The 21711-nt window shown below is 43.4% G+C and overlaps 3 non-coding genes across 3 annotated transcripts; all 3 read left to right on the top strand.

Annotated features, from left to right (window-relative positions):
* Nucleotides 1-5237: 5237 nt before the first annotated feature.
* Trnag-ccc lies at nucleotides 5238-5308 on the top strand. The gene has a single exon. It is a non-coding gene; the product is annotated as a tRNA-Gly (tRNA).
* Nucleotides 5309-12644: 7336 nt separating this feature from the next.
* Nucleotides 12645-12718, top strand: Trnan-guu. Its single transcript has one exon. It is a non-coding gene; the product is annotated as a tRNA-Asn (tRNA).
* Nucleotides 12719-19204: 6486 nt separating this feature from the next.
* LOC114640772 lies at nucleotides 19205-19369 on the top strand. The gene has a single exon (XR_003714194.1). It is a non-coding gene; the product is annotated as a U1 spliceosomal RNA (small nuclear RNA).
* Nucleotides 19370-21711: the final 2342 nt, after the last annotated feature.

The following is a 21711-nucleotide window of genomic DNA, read 5'->3' as shown; positions in this document are numbered from 1 at the left end:
CTCTGTAGACCAGGCTAGCCTCAAACTCTCGAACTCAGAAATCCGCCTGCCTCTGCCACTTTAATCCCAAGTGCTGGGATTAAAGGCATGCGCCACCACCGCCCGGCACAGGCGGATTTCTGAGTTCGAGGCCAGCCTGGTCTACAGAGTGAGTTCCAGGACAGCCAGGGCTACACAGAGAAACCCTGTCTCGAAAAACCAAAATAAATAAATAAATAAAATGGCAGTGTGATCCACACCCACATTCATGAATGTCATTTTGAACAGGAAATGTGTAAATCATTAAACTAGGAAACAATGGCTGGACAAGGCACTACAATCCTGTTATCTCAACAAACTAAAACAGAAGGCCAAAAGGGTCAAGAGTGTGGGCTATGTAGCAAGTTCAAGGTCAGCTCAGACCACATAGGGAGCCCCAATAAAACAGGCAGAAAACAGTCACAATGACCGTTGCCAGACCCAACGGTAAATTATGCCTAAACCTGTGGTGTAGGAGCCATGATGGCTGAGGTGCCCAAGCACAGGTCCCTTGATATGTCATAGTCTAGCACATTCCTCACAGTGGGAACAATCCCAGGATTGTGTCAGGCCCAGTCCTATCCCCACAGCATCTGGAGGATATGATGGTGGAGAATTAATCTGTCAGTTTGCTGCAGTCCAGTAAATTCAGTAAGCACTCTTCCCACTCTTCCCACTCTTCCCACTCTTCCCACTCTTTGTGCAAGCTCCAGTTACTGTGACAGCACAGCAATTTCCTGTGCTGATCCAGCTCCTAAAACCTACACTGAGAAAGCCGAGCACCTGCTGAAAAGCCATGCTTTCACTTTATGTATTTTCTGCAGTGCATACTCAAAGATAAAAACACATAGGTACTAGGAATCAATTCTCAGCGTGTCAGCAGTATTGGAAATTTCAGAAAAGCCATAACATACACCACCTAAAACTGCTAAAGAAACAAGGATCTGGAGGAGTTTTGCCTAGAAAGAGGTTTCCCTTTTTGGCTTTTTTAGTCAGTTTCTCTGTGTATATAACAAGCCTTGGCTATCATTTTGTAGACCAGGTTGGCCTCAAACTTCCAAAGATCCACCTGCCTCTGCCTCTAGAGTGCTAGGATCAAAGGTGTGAAAGAGGTTTTCCTAAGTGTCCATTAAACATTCAGGATTCTAAAAGTCTTATGGACCACACATGAGACCAGTCTGCTAAAAAGACACATTGTAAGAACCACAGCTTGCTTTAAATGGGGGAGGGACAGCATTGGGAGCTGCTGGGAGTTGAGGGGGCACTCTGGTCTCATGGGAGCTACAATCTCTTGATGGGACTCAACAGCAAAGTAGCTTCCAATGTCCACACAGGTGTAAACAGGTTACCTGAATCTCAGAGTCAGAAACTCTAATCATGTCCTCCCACCAGAGGCTTATCCTTTTTCCTTGAGCTAGATGCAATCCATAGTCAGAGTTAAGGTCCCAATAAGATGAACCAGCTGCCTCCATCTTGGGCTCGAAAGTCATCTTATAATAAAGACAAACCAGGTTCTTACCGTTTATAATTAAATCTGTTTTCAAGAATTAGGCTATGCCTCACCTATAACCTTAACTACAAACAGTTCTGTACTGCCTGTTTCAGGAAACAGTAAACTGTCTTTGTCTTTTTGGTTTTTGGGGTTTTGTTTTGTTTTTGTTTTTTTGGTTTTTTTTTGTTTGTTTGTTTTGGGGTTTTTTTTGTTTTGTTTTTTTTTTTGTTTTTTTCGAGACAGGGTTTCTCTATGTATCCCTGGCTGTCCTGGAAGTCACTCTGTAGACCAGGCTGGCCTCAAACAAAGAAATCTGCCTGTCTCTGCCTCTCAAGTGCTGGGATTAAAGGTGTGCACCACCACTGTCTTTGTTTCAAAAGTTACTATAACCATCTTGCACTCCCTTTTTTATTTCAGAAGGTTGCTATGACTACCATGTTCCAAACACCTTGCAGCCATGTCTTTGCTCCAAGAGGTCTTTACAACTAACTTGTTATATTTATGTTCTGTTCCTGTAGGCCTGCAGAGTTTGCCCACCAATCCTCCATTTGGAAACCTCCTACCTCTGAGCTATAAAAACCTGTCTTCCTCATGTCCAAAGCTAACCTCTCCAACCCTGCCTTAGGGAGAGGCAGCCCGTTTACATGAATAAAAAAGCATGCTTTAATTAATTGCTTCCTTTAATTAATTTGGTCAGGATGATTTGGGTTCAGTCATCTTTCATGAATCTTTGGGATTAACACAGCAAAAGTAAAAGGGTTTTGTTAACACTGAACACACAAATTCCTGGAAACTATAAAAAACAGATTTATAGGGTTTCATAGAAATTAGTAAATGAAATAAAAGTAACAAAATCAACAACTCAGTGGAAATGTTTAACAAAGGAGCAACCACTCCTGAGAGTCAGTAAAGTGGAAGAAAAAGAAATATCCCAGACGCAGAAGGTAACATTAGACAGCACCTAACAGGAACAAATAGGGAAGAATGAGGCAAGAGACTGAAGGCGCATTGAAGATGTGTTTCTCTGTTCTTAACCAGTGTGAAAGTACATGTCAGACTTACAGGGTGGCTCTAAGTCGAGATGCTTGCCACAAAAAGGACAGTTTAAATTTAACTCCGAGAACCTCTCTAAAGGCTGAAGGAGGACTGACTCCACAAAGTTGTCTGTCCTCTCACCCCTACACACACACACACATGCACATACACACACACACACACAAACGCACACACACACAGGCATTTGCACATGTTATAATAGGCTTAAAATTAATAAAAACATAAGTCAGCATATTTTACAAGGTTAACCCATCAAATGTAGTAAATAGAAATTCATACCCCCTTCCAAAATCAGCAAGAACTATTGACTTCTGAAATGCAAAAATCAAGTACAAGTGCTTCCGTATGCTGAAAGTAACTCTCTTACAATTCTATGTCTACTACATCCCTAGAACCCATGTAAAGACTGAAGGAGAAAATATATATAGCTTTCAATATGAAAGCAAAATAATGATGTTTTCAGGGAGGAAGGAAACCAGAAACAATTCATCATTGGCAGACAACAGACCAACACGAAGAAAAAAAATGTAATACTGCTTCTTACAAAACTGGAAAATGGTCTCATGCAGAAAGAGAGAGGTACAAAATGAAGTGCAGGATAGAAGTAAACCCATGTGGGTCAGTCTAAATGGCTATTAAGTCTCAGTCAGAGTTACTATTGCTCTGATGAAACACCACGGCCAAAAGCAAGTTGAGGAGGAAAGGATTTATTTGACTTACACTTACACAGCATCATAGAAGGACGTCAGGACAGGACCGCAAACAGGGCAGGAACGTGGAGGCAGAGCGTGATGCAGAGGTCATGGACTGGGTACTGTTTACTGGCTTCCTCAGCTTGCTTTCTAATAGACCCCAGGACCACCTGCCCAGAGATGGCACCACCCACAACGGGCTAGGCCCTCTACTATCAGTCACTAATTAAGAAAATGCTCTACAGGCTTGCCTACAACCTGATTTTACGGAGGTATTTTTTAAATTGAGGATCCCTCCTCTCAGATGACATTAGCTTGTATCAAGTTGACATAAAACTGTCTAGCACATATTAACTATATAGAAATGTATGAATAAGTTTCTTGTGTATGTGAGCTTTTCATCACTGTGACAAAATGCTGTGAGCCAAAACAAATTTTCTTCCTTACAAGTTGTTTATCATTCGAGGCCAGCCTGGTCTACAGAGTGAGTTCCAGGACAGCCAGGGCTACACAGAGAAACCCTGTCTCGAAAAACAAACAAACAAACAAAAAAACAAGTTGTTTATCTCAGGCTTTTCTCTTTAGTCACTTAGTCTTGCTGCTTCAGGCCTGCAGCAGCGATGTGTGCTACGCTGAGTGGGCAGGTGGGGGAAGCCTGTCTACCTCCTGGTGTCATAGGAGCAAAGAAACAGAGAGCACAGGGTCCTAGTATCCCCATCAATGGCACACACACACACCTGTGTCTTAGCTTTCTTCCAATAGGTCCTACCTCTTAAAGAGCCCACCAATAATGCCATAGGCTGGGAATCAAGTCCTTAACACATGGGCATTGGGAAGATATTCAAGATCAAAACTATGGAGGGTTAAAATATTTGTATCTATGCTAAGTAATAACAGTATCTATGCAGAGTGAGACTAGCTGGAAAAAAAAACAATACAAGATTGTTGTTTTGTCTGTGATAAAAATAGGATTGCCTTTTGCTCAGGGTGTGTATCACAGAGAAACCTGAGACAGCTTTTAAACTACGAGTTAAAATAACACTGTTTTCTCCGATCATTTTTTCCTGCGGTGTCTGTTATGAGTTTGAAGCTGAGTAACACATGTTTCCAATAGACGAGGTTTTGTGTTGACTATAGGTGTATCCAGGTTTATATTGAAAAATAGTACTTGAGATACAATGTTGCAAGTGGGCCAGAGTAGATAAGACTGGATTCAGGGAAGCTAGTTTGCGAGCGGATATAAGAGATGATGTTTGGAGGAGTGCCGTTTAAGATGGTGCGGAGAGTCTGTAAATAGTATAGTAAATTTAAACAACTAAACTAGACACAATTTGTAGTATTGAGATTGGAGTTTTTAATCTAAGGAAACATACAAAAACTAAGTCTTCAAACCAAAATACAATTGTGTCTGTCTTGATTCTGCCCCTATAATGCCTTTATTATTTTTTTTTTTTGGTTTGTTTTTTTTTTGTTTTTTGTTTTTCAAGACAGGGTTTCTCTGTGTAGTCCTGGCTGTCCTGGAACTCACTCTGTAGGCCAGGCTGGCCTCGAACTCAGAAATCCACCTGCCTCTGCCTCCCGAGTGCTGGGATTAAAGGCGTGAGCCACCACCGCCCAGCAATGCCTTTTATTTTAATTCCTCTTATTTCTTCCTTGATTAGACTTTTTTACCTTGGTCACCCACAAACCGATCACCTCAGAACCACGGAGACAAACACTGAGGCAACCATTTGAAGTTAAAAATTGAAGATCGGGGATCAGAAATAAGAGGCTCATGAATAAGAGCCTGAAAGCTGTTTTCTGCGTAGAACAGGGTCAAGAGAATCAGACGATTACGGTTTTCTCTAGTACAATTCTTGTATAAAACCATTTAGTTTGAATGCGTTAGCTATTTTTAGCCAACAATAAGATCATAGGAAAGCATACATCTTGTTAAAGAAATTAGATCCTGCTACCCTTCAAAATTAGGCACTTTGGGAGCTTTGGTGGTTCAGTGGTAGAATTCTCGCTTCCCACGCGGGAGACCCGGGTTCGATTCCCGGCCAATGCAGGATCTGTCTTTTCAAATTTTCTTAAGCTTCTAGTAGAGAAGGCACTGTGTCTGCAAGATATAAAACATACCATCAGATTTGCATACAATACTGCCGTTCTCGAACCAGAACAAAGAATACAACTTTAAAATGGTACACATGCGTGATACTTGGTTTAGACACTAAAATGATTATTTTCTTCCTACAGAACGTTAGAAATTCCAAAAGCTAAAAGGTTCATGATTCCAGCTGGACTTTGGGCTGGCCACTGGTTGCGATTCCCTACAGGAAGAATGTCCTGGGCAGATTCAGAGCTCTGGAAACCCAGGTCGGGGGATGGGGGTGGTGGGGAGGGGAGCGGGTGCAGGAGGCAAAGGACCCTGTATACCCTGGACATACGAAGTCACTCACCACCGTTAGCCTCTGTACTCTCCGGCCCTTTGGAGTTCTAAGAAGGAAATAGTCTATGTCCCTAGCAATACCTGACAACAGAGTTGACTTGAAACTACACTTTTAATAAGAAAAAAAAAGTTCAGAATTTGAGTTTTGTTTATATTTCCTAGCACTTGGGGAGGTTTCGTGGAAAGTGGACAACAGAAATAAGGTTATGGGCAAAGCAGCTCAGTAGGGTGGAGGAGCTTGCCGCCAAGTGTTGATGATCTGAGTTCAGTTCCAGGAACTCCATGGTGGAAGGTGAGAACTGACCTCTGCCCTTCCCTCACCTGCCCCTAAACAAATACACACAAGCATATACAAATAACAAACACGATAAAAAAGCTTTCTTATTTAAAAAAAAGTAATGTGAAAGAAATAAGCTCTCTCCTCCTGGAGAGGATCCGAATCATGGCCTTCATCACAGCAACCAAAAGCAAACAAACGCAGGAAAACATCCTCAAGACGAAACAGTAAAATTCAGATATTAAGATAAAGAAAAAGCCTCCAGTCCTCTGAGCAATGCCGCTAAATTAGAAAACAGGGAGTTCCATGTACCAGGTCAAGGTCGTAAAGGAAAGGCATCCACTTTAGTTTCTCTGTCTTTATTTTGGAACAGCATTTTCAAACATAAATGTAAAGAGATTGCAAGCCAGGGATATTATACCGGACCAGCCTCTCTCAGGTTTCAGAGCTCTGCCCTGGAACTCTGAGGCTTTATGCTAAACCACAGAGGCACGGTTGCCACAATCTGATCCAGACCTTGGACAGCACCCTCGCCAGCCAAGGCAGTAGTTACTCTCCCCTGCCTGCTGCGGGAAGCCAGCAGCTCCTGCCTGTCAAGTTCTACGGAATCTTGGAAACGCCCCGCTTGCCTCCCGTTCCTAGGATACGACCACTGAGCTATAAAGATTGCTTCTGCAGAACAGAACTGCCCACTACTTGTGCTATCTACTTCTCTTCAATGTCATCTGTGGGACTGTGAGTGTTAAGCGAATCTTAATCGCACTGTGTATAAATTTCCTGACTGCGTTTGAGTTCACTGTCTCTGTACTAGAACATTTAATGCAAGTATGACCAGTGCTGCCTCCGTATGGTTGCTTGACCTTATGATGTGTTCGCTGCCCAAAGTGGGGACTGGACGGTCATGGTTTCTGAGGAGGCTTTGGCCAGCTCGAGTGTGGTAAGCATGGCTCAGGCAGGCCTTGTCCTTCTCCCCTATTCCCTCTGTCTTGGTACAAGTCAATAGATCACATTCCTGAAGCTAGCCACCAAGGTCTTTCCCCTTATTTGGTCACTTCCTCTCCCTGAGGCTGACTACCAAGGTCCAGCTATCAAAGTATTGAAGTCCAGCAATCAGACGCCCTCTTTGGCTTACCTAATTCATATACTCAATTACAATGAAACACCCCATCCTAACCTGGGGTTTCTTCTTGTGCCTTTATGAACTGCCATTTGCCTATGGGCCATGTCTGTCGCCTTTCTATCCAGAGACATCCTTTGTCCCCCACTCTAGGACAAACACCCCTGCCCCCTCTCCTGTGTTCCCTTCCCCTTCTCCTTCATCCTCTGTCTCCTGTCTTTGTCTCTTATTCCCTGCCCCCTGTCCCTCTGGGGCAATTAAATCACCTTTGTGCTGAGAACTTAGTCTTGGGGGTCCCAAGACAATACTTTTCCTTTCAGTTTAGCTTAAAAGGGCAGGAATCCATGATGTGTCTTAAAGAAGAGGCACCACAAAACTAAAGACTGCCTCTTTGGAAACCAGAAGCACCCAATCGCTGTTGTGCTACACACACACACACACACACACACACACACACACACACACGATTGCTGAAAGCCTTGCTTAAGGGAGATGGGGTATGTGTAAAACATGGAACCTTTCCACAATTGTTTAAACAGATTAAGAAGCACTGTTATTGGTTCCACTCAGAGGGGAGGAGTACTTTAAATTACAAGACATGGATGCAAATGATGAGCTCTAGAAAGAGCTCATCAAAGAGGGGAAATGTTCCTATTGCTGTTTGGTCCACTTGCACTTCAATTCCCAATGCTTTAAAACCTCTACAGACTGATTCTGAGAGCTTGTGCAGTTATGCTATGACTGGTGTTAAGCCAGAGAAGAAAAGGGCTATGGAAATAAAAGACAAAAACAAATCCAGGTACTTACCAGCACTGAGACCTCTGCCTAAACTCAGTAAGCATGCTAAAACTCAGAGTAATTTAAATTTGATATCGTATATGAAGAAGAGAAGGAAGAGGCATCAAGAAAAAAAATCTTGCAAGGTTGTGGTTACACACGACTTTGATCTCAGCACTTGGGAAGCAGAAGCAGGTGGATCTCTGAGTTTGAGGCTAGCCTGGTCTACAGAGTGAGTTCCAGGACAGCCAGAGATACACAAAGAAACTCTGTCTCAGAAAAAAAATTTTTTTTTTACAAGAACTCCCCCACTGAATACTGGTTAATCCCATGTGATTGGAAAGCTTTTAATGAGGACTGTTCTAAAAGCAGACTTATTTGCAATTCAGAACATGGTGGCAAGATGAAACTAGAGTACTATGACTAGAAAAAAAAATTCCTATTACTGCAGATCAAATCATGGTTTGCCCTATTGATATTCAGGTAGGCATCTTCCCTACGGGGCCGAACATTGCCTATCTGATTATTATTACTGTTTGTATTTGTTCAGGTGAGGTGAATCCCAGTCAGGACTCCCTCCATATAGTAGTTGTCTTGTCTGGTGTTTGTCTGTACACATTAGTTGCAGTTCTGTCTCCCAGCTCCTCCTGGAGCTTACTCAGTCTTTGTCCCTCTCACTGACTCAATGAAACCCGCTGTTTAAGACCCACAAAATCTCTTATGTCTCAGCTTTCTTTGGTCTCTGCCCACTCCTATCACTCCCTCTGGTCCTTTGACTCAGTTCTGCAGGAAGTCAGACATCTTTTGGGCATGGATAATGTTGGGGTTTGCTGTTTTACCTTGTTAAAAGCTGGCTCTGAGGTTGGGTTATGATCCACCCTCTCCCAATCCAAACATTCTTGTTCAAAGTGTCTTTAAATCTCTGTCCTGGGTCAAAAGGTCATTTGACTCTAGGACAGAAAGAGAAAGAAGAAAACAGAAGAGCCTAGAAAAAGACACTATGTGCTTTAAAACAACTCAGAAGTAGACTGTTCCCAGTAGAATTCTTTTTTTGTTTGTTTGTTTTTCGAGACAGGGTTTCTCTGTGTAGCCCTGGCTGCCCCCTGGCTGCCCTGGAACGCACTCTGTAGACCAGGGTGGCCTCAAACTCAGAAATCCGCCTGCCTCTGCCTCCCAAATGCTGGGATTAAATGTGTGCGCCACCACCACCCGGCCCCCAGAAGAATTCTTGTTGCTTATCTCCAGCTCCTTTTCTTGGTGTTAAATCTCTAAAACTTTGGCTAAAATTTAAACTTGCCTCAAGATTTGTAAGTTTATTGGGTATTGTTTAAAAATATGTAAAACCTGTAATAAGTTAACTTAAAACTTCTTAGTCTTATGAAACCCTCTGCCCATCATTGCATCCCTGTTGAAACTAAGAAGGCAGCAACAAGATCTTTAGAAAATTAATGAAAATTGACAGATAGCTTGTTCAAACATCAAGAGTATGCAGTTTCAAAACTTAACAAATGTTTCTATCAATTCTATTATTAAGCAAGAACCTCTTGATCAAACACTAGCTTTTATAGACTGGTGCTAATAAATTTGGAATTGCTGGATACTTTGATGAAAAAGACATTTTCCAAGGTGCTACAAATCTTATCTGTTTAAAAGAGTAAATTAACAGCTGTTATTATGGTCTTGTCAGAAGTTCCTCAAACTTTAAACATTGTTACAGACTCACAATATGCAGCATAGACTCTTAGGCATATTTACACTGTTTTCCTTGATACAAAATTCTTTCTTTTATTGTCCCAGTCGTGCCAGCTATTAATTCATCACATTAATTCACTTTTCATTACACATATCAGAGCACATATCTCCCTGGCCCTGTGGCCGATGCTAATCAACTCATAGATTCTTTAATGAATACATATAGATTATATCCATGTACATTTTTACCCAAGGCTATTAAATTTCCATGCAGGTACATGTGCTAACTGGAGAGCCTTAAAAATAAAATTTCCTTTAGTGCAAAAAAAGTGCCCAAATCTAATAACTTCAGATTAGGAAACTTTTCATAGGCTGTGTGTGTCTTCTGGCAACAATCCCAGAGGTAATATATAGAAGGAGATATGGCTAACAAATGCAGTGCTTATTAAAGTATTTGTAAGTTGCAATATGTATATCATTCTGGGCCACTGCATTAAGTAATGAAAAGGTTTTATCAGTTATATTACATTTAAAAGAAGGGTAAGAGATGAGTATTCCTCCTCAAATTAAAATGGGTAATATTCCAGTTTCTATGACACACACACACACACACACACACACACACACTACTAAAAGCTGAGTGGTGATAGAATACATCTTTAATCCCAGCACTCAGGAGGCAGAGGCAGAAGGATCTCTGAGTCAAGGCCAGCCTGGTCTACAGAGTGAGTTCCAAGACAGCCAGGGCTGCACAGAGAAACCCTCTCAAAAGAGAAAGAAAAAAAGGAAGGAAGGAAGGAAGGAAGGAAGGAAGGAAGGAAGGAAGGAGAGAAAAAGAGATTTACAATATCGAAATATTAAACATATTACTTGAGGATTCTCAAGGACAGGCCATCGTTGAAGATCTAACAAAACGTTAAAGGAAATGTTAATTGAACAAAAAGGAGGAAAGACAGCCCTTAAGCCTAGAAGCATCGTATTAGAGTCATTATTTACTTTAAAATTTTAAATTGTAAAGACAATGAGTTTGCACCAGCTGAAATTCATTGGCAATCTATTATTGAAGAAAGTATTAAGGGTAAAATACTACAGCCTAGTTGATAGAAAGAGAAAGACTCTTTGCAATGGAAAAAAGAATGTTATAAACCGGGGGAAAGGGTGTGCTTATATTTCTACAGAGACGGTTGATTATTGGTTTCTGGAAAGACTTCAGAAACTGAGAGGCAAGCAAGCAACCAGGGTTGACCCTGACCTGCCTACTGAACAAATAGCTCATCTGACTTGGGGTCAGACAGCCAAACAACTGCAAAACCATTACCTTAGTGGTTCTCAGCCTTCCTGACTCTTTAATACAGTTCTTCATGTTGTGGTGGCTTCCAACCAAAAATTATGTTGTTGCCACTTCCTAACTGGAATTTTGCTCCTGTTATGAATCGTAATGTAAGTGTCTGACATGTGGCCCTGAGGAGTCATAGCTCTCAGGTTGAGAGCCGCTGTCCTACACAGTGACTTGTGCTTTTCCCACCTGGAGTGCAGCCTTCATCAGCAAATGAAGGAGGGAAGATGGTGTATTATCTGGGGCAAAATAAAATACCTGCAACCGTGTTCTTCGCCATGTTAGCAATCACCACTGCTCAAGTAAGACGAAGAATTTTCTTACTGGGCTTATATTCCTAACTCTCCCGCCCTTAAATTGGGGAGGGGGCCGGATCCCACTATTTCAGTTGATACTAATGACTCTAATTGACCCCAGGACCCCACGACAGCAGCAGATTTTTGTTCCCCAATGAACAGGGTTTAAATCTGGATTCATCTTATGAACTAGGAGTGGAAGAGCCTGCTGTGTGTACTGGGCATGAGTTCAATGTTTGAAAGTCGTATCTAAAGAATGGTTACTTATTACTCATAATGCAACAAAGAATGAAGGGAAGGAGAACCTTCGTTTTAGCAGTGGAAGGGCTTTGAGGGACGATTACTAATGCTCCTCTCATTCCAGCTCATTGTCACACTCAGGTTGTCTCAGAGTGAGCAGACACATGGGGAACAATGTAAAGGGCCAGAATTGCAGGCCCTTATTACTACTTCCTGTGGTCGTGTCATAGGTTGGAGCCCTGTAGCTTCTTCTCTCACCAAACGGGAAGGCAAAAGAATTATGATGGTTTCATAGTACTAATACCATCGTCAACCGCAGTAATGGGCCTGAAGGTGTGACATGGAGGTGGGACCTCACACCTAAGGCTCAGGGAATGGTGTGGAAGAGGGGTCTAAAAGCTTGTAAGAGCCAGAGAATCAGGGAGCTTGCCGTGAGATTGTGTCACCTAGAAATGGCAGAAGCTAGAACTGTAAAGTCTCACCAATATGACTGCACAAACATGAGCTGAGCAAGTACAATACACATGCCAAAGCGGACAGGAGAGCTCACGAAACTTCAACCCTACACAAGGAACTACAGGCAACTAAGGAATGCTGGGCCCAGGGGTCCTTTCCCAGAGGAGAGTATGCCCATAGATTATCCAATGCCAAATGTCAGCCCTGAAAACATGCATACGAGTAACATTATACAGAAATGAGCAGGTTGTACTTATGTATTTAGACATATATATACATATGCAATACACATGTATATGTGTCTTTAACAATTTTTTTTTGCAAAAACAAATTCACAAATTAGAAAAAGAGTAAGAAGGGGGTGTATGGGAAAGTTTGGAGAGGAAAATGATGAAACCATGATAATCTCGACAAAAAAAAAATGTGTAAAAAAAAAAAAAAAGTACTGATTCAATGAGTTCTATTGGAGCTCCCTGGGTATTAGGTTGACTTAGGTCCTACCTGCGCAGAGCCCGGCGGCGGACTTGTCACAGGACGAGGCGGGGGTTGAGCCTGGGAGCGCTAAGGAGAAGGCAGCTCAGCTGCTCAGGTTTCAGTAGGATGGACTCAAAGTACAGGCATCAAAGGACAAGAACGATTGTATTCGCCGCTAAATCCGCCAAATTTTAAGGCACTGGAACTAGCCCAGGAGTTTTGCAACGGCTGTAATACTGGCTAGCCGAACAATTCACTCTTCACGAGAATGTAGTCACTCACATGCTTGTGTCTCTGTGGCGCAATCGGTTAGCGCGTTCGGCTGTTAACCGAGAGGTTGGTGGTTCAAGCCCACCCAGGGACGTCTGTAGCTTTTATTGTATGTCAAAGGCTGTTTTCTCCACGACGACACCTTCTTATCCTAATTAAGAAAAAAAAAAAAAACGTTCTAAGGGAATTTGAGAAGCCAGCTGTAATCCAGAGCAGGGGGACAAGAGAAACCTTTCTGTACTAATATTGTTTTATTTGTCAACTGTAAAGAGAGGTTGATAGTACGTACTACATTATCCACAAGACACGCTGGCTTTAGTAACTGCTCCATTCCATAATGCTATCCGGAAAGGCAGAGTCCATCATTATCATGCTTGCTTAATATTCCTAAACCCTAGGTTGATCCCCTGCCCTGTGACAGCTCTGCCACCGGGTTCTGCGCAGTGGGGCCTAGGTCAAGCTAACACCCGGGGATCCCCAATAGAACTCACTGAATCAGTAAGTTTTCCCCCTTTTAAACCCCTCCTGATCCCTGGAGAGTTACTGCAAGATTTGAGCTATGGCTGAGGGGATAGGGATGTGTGTTGCTACTGCAGAGGAACCAATCCCAGCACCTATGTCAAGATCTCATCACCGTTGTTAGGAGAATCTACCGGCCTCTGCCTCCTGTAGCATTTATGCTCACATAGGCAAATCCTTCTTTAAAAGTCTAGTGACTCTGTGTTTCTTCCTTCGTTGTACCATTATTTATCCCTATACGTGGTGTTTTTAAAATTAAGCCATTTCTGTGCTTCTCTTGCTCACACAAGGTGCTACTGCAGACATTCTCCTACAAATACTCTTTGCCAGTTGTACAAGAATTTCTAAGAGTCTGAGCCCTAGCTTTACAAATGCTATGCCAGATTATAGTATATGAGCGTCTAAGCAACCAACCTTATAAAATAACTTTCTGTAAGTGTGGAACCAGTTTAGATTCCAATTTATTTTATTAAATTAAAAAATCTTCATACTCCTGATAGTGCAGCAAACTACAGAAATTATAGAAATACACCAGGAATGGCGTGGTTGTTCTTCCGTGAAGTGGGAGATGAGGACATCAAGTAAGAAGGACATCTCTCTGTCTGGTCATCAGCTATGTCTCCAAGATAGTTTGTACAATTGTGATTACTTCTCTGGTGAGCTGGTCAGCCAGGGTTGGAGGGTCCTGGCCAGAGCGACTTCCAGAGGAGCTCTGCGCCAAGCATCTTACCTGAAAGGAGAAACCCCTCACTCATTGACCCTGGTGCTTGTGCCTCCTCTGTCTCCTGTGGATAGATAACAGGAGAGAATTAGTGTAGCATGTTCTGGTCTTCAGCGTTTTCAGAAGGATGGAACAGACTTCTACCTAGCTACATGTTGATCAATCAATATTTATTTATTTTAAGATATTGGCCCACTTCATTATGGCAAGTCAAAAGTTCGAGGTGTGAATCCCAGCAAATGAGTTCCAGAAGAATTTTGGTTTTTAAGTCTGTCTTCTAGGACAAGTAATGTAGTATTATAATTATGACTCTCTCTTTAGGAAGATCAACCTGTTTTTATTAAGACCTTCAATTGATTGAATAAAGTCCATTCACATTTTGCTTCACTTAGCATTTACTAATGTAAAAGTTAATTTCATTTAAAATACACTTTTGCCTGATCTACATATGAGTTCAGGACAGCCAGGACTATGCAGAGGGATTCTATCTAAAAAAAAAAAAAGTAAGTAAGTAATTTAATTAAATATGCCTTTTGCCAAAACATCTAGCATCATGTTGGACCAAAAATCTTTACACAATGACCTAGACTGGCTGGTACATAAAATTGGCTATAATATTGCTTTTATGTTATCCTTCAATGGGAGGGAGTGCTGTTCTATACGAATTCTCCATCTGAGACAGATGATAGTCAATAGAATCCCACACCTTCTGGCACCCTGTGCAGAAACAGCCCCACCAAACTCCTTCCTTTATCTTTAGCTCTTTGGGTTTATTTTTATTAATTTTTTTTGAGACGAGGTTTCTCTATGGAGCCCTGGCCATCCTGGAACTCACTCTGTAGACCAGGCTGGCCTCGAACTCAGAGATCCTCCTGCCTCCTGAGTGCTGGGATCAAAGGTGTGTACCACCCCTTCCCCAAGCCCTCTCTGGGTTTTGAACACTAAGAGCTGTTATTGGACGATAACTTTCTATCTCTATCTGTGTACTGTGGATTCCTTCGATCCCATCAGTGGAGTACATGTGGATTTCTGGTTTGATTTCATGAAATGAGCGTCTAGGGATGCTCTTTCTGCTGAGCAGTGTCGAGCAGTGTCCCTTTCCCTGTTAGGCGACACATGGCAGCTAAAGGCAATCTATGAGTCTGTTTGGATTGGCAGTTGACTTGTTCTGAGGTGTGTGTTACGTTTTGATTTTTGGTACTTCCTGGTATGTGACTCTGCTGTGTAGAAAGAAAAGTTCACATTTTATCTGATATTGGATAAAAATCCTAGGGGCCCAGTAGGTGTCAGTATATATCTATAACACGAACACTCTCCAGTCACCCTCTTTTCCCTTAAGAACACTAGCTTCAATACAGCCCGAAGGTGACCGTGGAGAGAAAAGTGTCTCTGGCTTCCAGCAGCTACTATGTTAGTACAATGAAGTTCTCAAGTGTTCGGATAACTTTACAATAGGTTAAATGGGCTGCAGGAAGGAGAGAAGAGAGACGTTGTCATTATGTGGTAGTGAGTGAATATGAAGTCTGCCCTAGGGATCCCCAGAGAGAAATGAGAGCTTCTGTCAGCTATGGATGGAGCGAAGAATTAACGAGCATGTGCGAAACAATTAATTACAATTTGAATGAAGGCTTAGTTATTAGTATACAATTAGTTCTCTTAAAGTATCCATTAATTTTAAGGGTTTTGTTGAAGGAATGTAAATTAGTTTCTGAGAGAAAATAGCTTGTTCATGATCAGGTAGACCTGTTGCTTCCAGTTTTTTTCATAGCAGGAAGAGGCACGTCTCAGTGGGAAGGTGTATCAGAACAAAACTTTATTCCATGATATGAAAGCAAAACAGAGAGGAAGAGAATGGGGCTAAGATCCCAGAATTCCTACCAAGGGGTGGATCTTCAATGGCCGTAAGACTTCATCTCCATTTACCTCTCCCATAACCCAAAGCTAGAGACTAAGAGTAAGACTGTTTCAGGCAGGGTTTCTCTATGTACCTCTGGCTGTCCTGGGACTCATATCGCCATGCCTGCCTGACACTAAGACACTTAAACATAGAGTCTTTGAGAGACACTGAAGATTCAAACTCCCATGAGTAATCAAACGACTTTCTAATGATCACGGAATCAGTAGCCACCTAGATCACAGACACAGCCACCTGCACATTCTAATTTCTAAAGTAGAAAGTAGTTTCTCTTTCTTGCTATGCTGAGGATAAAACCCAGAACTTTGTACTTAACAAACAAGAACCCTGTGGTGGTTTGAATGGGTACGGCCCCCATAGACTTGTGTTTGAATGTTTGGCCCATAGGGAGTGGCCCTATTAGGATGGGTGGTCTCATTGGAGTAGGTTGGACTTGTGGGAGGAAGTGTGTCACCCTGGAGGTGGGCTTTGAGGTCTTATATATGGTCAACCTCTGCCCAGTGTGATACACGGTCTCCTGATGCCTGTGGATCAAGATGTAGAAGTCTCAGCTCCTTCTCCAGCACCATGTCTGCCTGCGTGCTGCCATGCTTCCTGCCATGAGTACTATGGACTAAACTTCTGAAACTGTAAGCCAGCCCCAATTAAATGTTTTCTTTTATATGAATTGCTGTGGTCATGGTATCTCTTCACAACACACGACAATGAAAACCCTAACTAAGACATACCCTTCCCACCCTCAACCCTTTAAAAAAAAAAAAAAAAAAGACCATTTCACTCTAGAATCCAAGCAACCTCAAACCCATCGTTTTCCTGCCTCCACATCCTGAGATTAGTGTGTGCGCCACCGTGTGTGGCTTCTTCTCAGAACCTAATGTGGTCTAGTCCTCCTCCAACCGTGTATAATAAACGGGCTGAGCTTCCGGGCTACTGGCCCGTCTCCACCAGCACCCTGTCCATCTGATCCCAGCTCCTCTGTATGTGGGCCTGTCATTTCTTAGCTCACAAAGCTGTGCTGGTTGCAGCAGAGGACCAGGCAGACCTCAAACTCACAGCGCTCTGCATGCCTCTGCCTCGTGAGTGCTGAGACCTGTGCCACCACACCCAGCTCTGTCCATAATTCTTCAATTCACCAGTTTTTAGTGTATGAGAATTTCTGCTCTGCTTCATAATTCTTTTTAGTATTTATTTTTACTATTTATTTGTGTCTGTCTGCTATCTGCATATACCTGCAAGTTCCCACAGAGGACAGAAGGTGTTGGATCCTCTGGAACCATGGGTGTAAGTGCTGGGCACTGAACTAAATTCTGGTCCTCTGCAAGAGCAACAAGCACTCTTAACAACTGTGCTCTTTAGCCCCAGCTTATTCTGAAAGTAGAACTTAATGGATCTCTGGCCCTTTTTCCCTAAATAACAAATAAAACAGCTCAAGTGTTAGACACTCCACAGCTTACCTCACTAAGTGTCGGTGGCCTGTACTCGCCAGCGAGATCACACAGACACCAAAGTTCTTCAGCAGATCTTTATTACGATGTTATAGAGGAAAGACCCGCTGGAAAAAGGCCGGCTGGTGGAAACCCCGGCTGGGAGAAAAGGCCTCGAGCCCCGAGAAGGTCCTGGTTAAATACCCCCTGGAGTGATGTGTACATATCTGGTTGGTTAATTGCCCATAAAATCCTATATGCCCCGGGATGGGCTTGTGACTTCGCGCGCTTTCCCCTCACACAAAGACAGTAAATTACAGAACTTGTGAGAGCATCGGATTGCCAGAGATGTCTCTGCTTTCCACGGCTCTCTACAACTAAGCAATAGTAAAATTGTATAAGTGAAATTGCCCTTTACTGATTAACTGATTGCTAATTCTATTTAGATGGCTTTTTTTTTTTTAAATGTAAGAGTGCTCTGCAGGTACTCATGCATGCCAGAAGAGGGCATCAGATTCATTTATCGCGAGCCTCCATGTCTTTGCTGGGACTTGAACACTGGTTCTCTGAATAAGTAGATAGATGTTCTATAACCGCTGAGCCATCCCATCAGCATCTGTTTACCGGTTAACTGTCCAAAAGCAAGGACTTAAAAACTGGATCAACTACTTAATCAAAAGCTCTCGAGTTAGAGGCCAGCCTCTAGTCTACAGAGTGAGTTCCAGGATAGCCAAGGCTACCTAGAGAAACCTTAACAAAACAAACAAATAAACAAAAGCCTAGTGTGTCTGTGGGGGGGGGGGGACACACACCTTTAATTGCACCGCTGGAAAGGCAGAGGCAGGAGACTCTCTGTAAGTTCAAGGCCAGCCTGGTCTACATAATGAACTCCAGCACAGCCAGGGCTATGCTGAGAGACCCTGTCTCTGAGAGACAGAGACAGAAACACAGACACACAGACACACACACACACAGAGGGGGTGGGGTGGGACTTCAAGGGACCAGAGAGGTGGCATAATAGGTAAAGGCAGTTGCCATCAAGCCTGACTGAGAGCTTGATCCATGAGCCCACACGGAAGAAGGAGATCTCACTGCCACAAAATGTCCTCTGACTTCCACACACAAGCCGTGGCACACACACCCGCTCCTCCTTCACATACACAACACACACACACACACACACACACACACACACACACACACACACAAAGAGTACTTATTTATTTTGCGTATATGTATGTGAGTCGGAGGAGGTCCAGAGAGGGCATATTGGATTCCCTGGGCCGGGAACCCAGACTTGGGTAACCCCACATACCAACGTTCCAACTCAGTGTCAGTTTCGTGGTGTTTCTGTAGAAGAGAACAACACAGAAAGCGACGGGTAAATAAATCAAGAGCCCTTTCAACTCCAGCGGTGGAGACCCGCGGCAGGCAGGCAGGCAGGCAGGTCGGAGCAGCGCAGGGGGCAGAGCTCCGCGGTAGGGCCGGCTCCTGTGCTGCCTGACGACAGTCTCCGACTTGGAGCGGACGGGCGTCCGTTCGTCCGTCCGTCCGTATCCCAAACAGTCAGCCACAAGGGTGCTGGGATCTGGGGGGTGGGGAGGGTGCGCGGGGAAGGAAGAGCGGCTAGTGAGGGGTAAGAGGGGATGCAAGATGATTTGTCCCTTGCCCTTCAACGCTCCAGCACTGCGCAAAGCGAGAAAGTTCCACAGGGTCCGCGAACCCGGCAGCGAAGGGTAGGGATGTGATGTCACCTCTGGGTGCTGACAGGGGCGGGGTTTATGCAGATGAGGGTCGCGCAGGGGCTGCCGCGTCCGCAGCCGCCGGGAAAACGCGAGGGATTTCGCCGAGGCGTGGGGGAGAGCGCGGGTCCGCGGGTGTCAGCGGAGCGCTGGGATGTCGTATGCGTCCGGGGAAGCCCGCGGCCGGGCGGGGCGGAGTGACCATGCGTTAAGGGTGGAGGGGCGGCGGGTGTGAGTCTGGGCTGGTGGTGTAGAAAGCATACTTACCTGGCAGAGGAAATACCATGATCAGGAAGGTGGTTTTCCCAGGGTGAGGCTCACCCATTGCACTCGGGGTGTGCTGACTCCTGCGATTTCCCCAAATGCGGGAAACTCGACTGCATAATTTGTGGTAGTGGGGGAGCTGCGTTCGCGCGCTCCCCTGATGTTTACTGGGTTAAAATCAGAATACTAGTTTGGATACTATTTTTCACTTCATTGCTTGTAAGAACCAGGTTACGGAATTAGACAAAGTCGTCAACTTTAGTGTACTCTATGACTTTTGTACCTTAAGACTTTTACTATTTGTATCATTTGTCATCCCACTGACACTTTACTAGTTTTACTCTTGACCACCAAACCAGAAGCTTAAGTAGTCAGTCCAACTACTACCTCACCTCTGGGCAGGTAGTCCTGGGATAAGAAAGGCCGAGCAAGCCTTGGGGAGCAAGCTGAGTAAGGAAAAATATACTCAGCTTTTTTATTTCAATTAAATATTAGCAGAAGGGTGCAGAAATATTAAAACAGATTACTGGAGGAAAGTTCTCAAATCGACAGAGGCCTCCGTGGAGGACAGTGCCTGTTTTGAGCATGGCCGACCGACAGAAGTTAGAAGCTCTCATTCTAACTCAAGCCCCAGCATCCTTACACTTTACTACTGACATCTCAGTGACTTTGGAGCTGAGTTCTGGCATCTTCAACTATTTTTCTTTATGATACTTAAAACTTTCAAGTTGCAAACATTTCCTGATTTCCAAAGGGACAATCTCTCTGTCCTTCATCTTAAGTGTAAGAATGTTTAAATTCACCTTTTCACCTAATTTAAACTTAATTTGTCTTCACTTATCTCATAGGTTGGTTTTTTTTTGGGGGGGGGGAGTTGCTTTTATCTTATTTTTTATTTTGAAACAGGGACTCACTGTGTAGACCAGACTGGCAGCTCTTGAAGTCACGGAGAACCTGTGTCTCCCAAGTTCTGGGATTTAAGGCATGTGCCACTATACTCGACTGCTCCATCTTTCTCCAGCAGGCCTGTCATCAAAGGACCACATTGAAGCCTCCATCTTTATTGTGCTCCTCCATCTGGTCTTGTGATCATGTGAACCCGTGGAAACCTCCTCAGATACCCTCACTTTTTCAAACTAGTATTATTTCAATTCCTTTTAGGAAGCACTGGAGAAAAGCTGGATCTTGACACTTTCTTCTGCATCCTTCATTTTAAGCAAGCTGTTGACAAGTTCTTCATGACAAAATGCTTCAACTGAAGACCAGGCCACATCAGGTCTTAGAGAAGGAACCAGCAAAGGGGAATGACTGAATCTGCTACTCAGTCTGAGGAAAGAGTCTCTCCCATGTCTTTCTTATAACAGGCGAGACGGTGGACACACACTTCAGGATGCCTTGGCTGTCCTGAAACTCACTCTGTAGATCTTCTAAACTCACAGAGGATTTAGCTGATCTTTATAGGAGCAGGCTGTGTGTAGGGAGGGTTGGCTTTAGGCTGTGACTATCTGGGGGTGAGGGGGAAGAACGCTATGATGGGCATTCTCTGCACACACTATAACATCTGCATTCGGTTCCCTGAGAGGAGGAAAGGCCTCTCTCTCTCCCTGAACTTCACTGGGGGAAGGCCCACCTCAGGACTTCACTCATTCAGAGCCTCCTCTGACCCCACAACTAGCTTTCCATTTTCTGAAAGTTATAGGGTGGTTTGTGTAACACATGTACTCTTGGCAATGTCTTCAGTTTTTAGTAAGTATTGTGTATGGTAAAGAGGAAAATGATCCCTCAGAGTCTGGTGGAGATGGGGGTAGGACACTCACATTTATTGAATACTATATTTTCATAAAACTTAAAGCAAATTTACATATCACAAATTCAAGTAATTTAGTTCTGTAACTGGCATTTTACTAATGATACCAGAATATAAAGCGTTTAAGTAAATTGCCAACTACTGTGTAGTTTGTTGGTGCAGCAGAATCAATATTTATGTCCAGAACTGTATTCCTGAACCCCTCCCGTATCCCCCCACTGGCCTTGTAGCCCAAGGATGGATTGAACTCCTGATACCCTGATACAGAAGAACACCACCACATTCAGCTTTAAGATTGGCATTTATGCCGGCGGTGGTGGTGCACGCCTTTAATCCCAGCACTTGGGAGGCAGAGGCAGGAGAATTTCTCCAGCCTGGTCTACAGAGTGAGTTCCAGGACAGCCAGGGCTACACAGAAAAAAAAAATCGGCATTTACTTCTATCTCTAGGAAAGGACTTAGTGAGAAAACTCCATTAAATTAGTTTTCATTTCTCAACAAATACATATAAATACATGTGGACTGTTTTAGGTGGCAGACGTATAGACACCCAGGGTGTGAGGTCAATAAGGCAAGCCTTTTTCAAACAAAGATACTCAACACTATGTAAACATCTCACTTAAGAACATTTGTCATTGTTGTGTGTTATTCATTACCTGAAAACTAAGAATAAATAATAAACCTAAATAATGGTAT

Source organism: Grammomys surdaster, unplaced genomic scaffold (genome assembly GCF_004785775.1).
Source record: "Grammomys surdaster isolate TR1022 unplaced genomic scaffold, NIH_TR_1.0 125849, whole genome shotgun sequence".
Taxonomy (NCBI): domain Eukaryota; kingdom Metazoa; phylum Chordata; class Mammalia; order Rodentia; family Muridae; genus Grammomys; species Grammomys surdaster.
The sequence above is the reverse complement of the archived record's forward strand: the minus strand, read 5'-3'. Positions and strand labels throughout refer to the sequence as shown.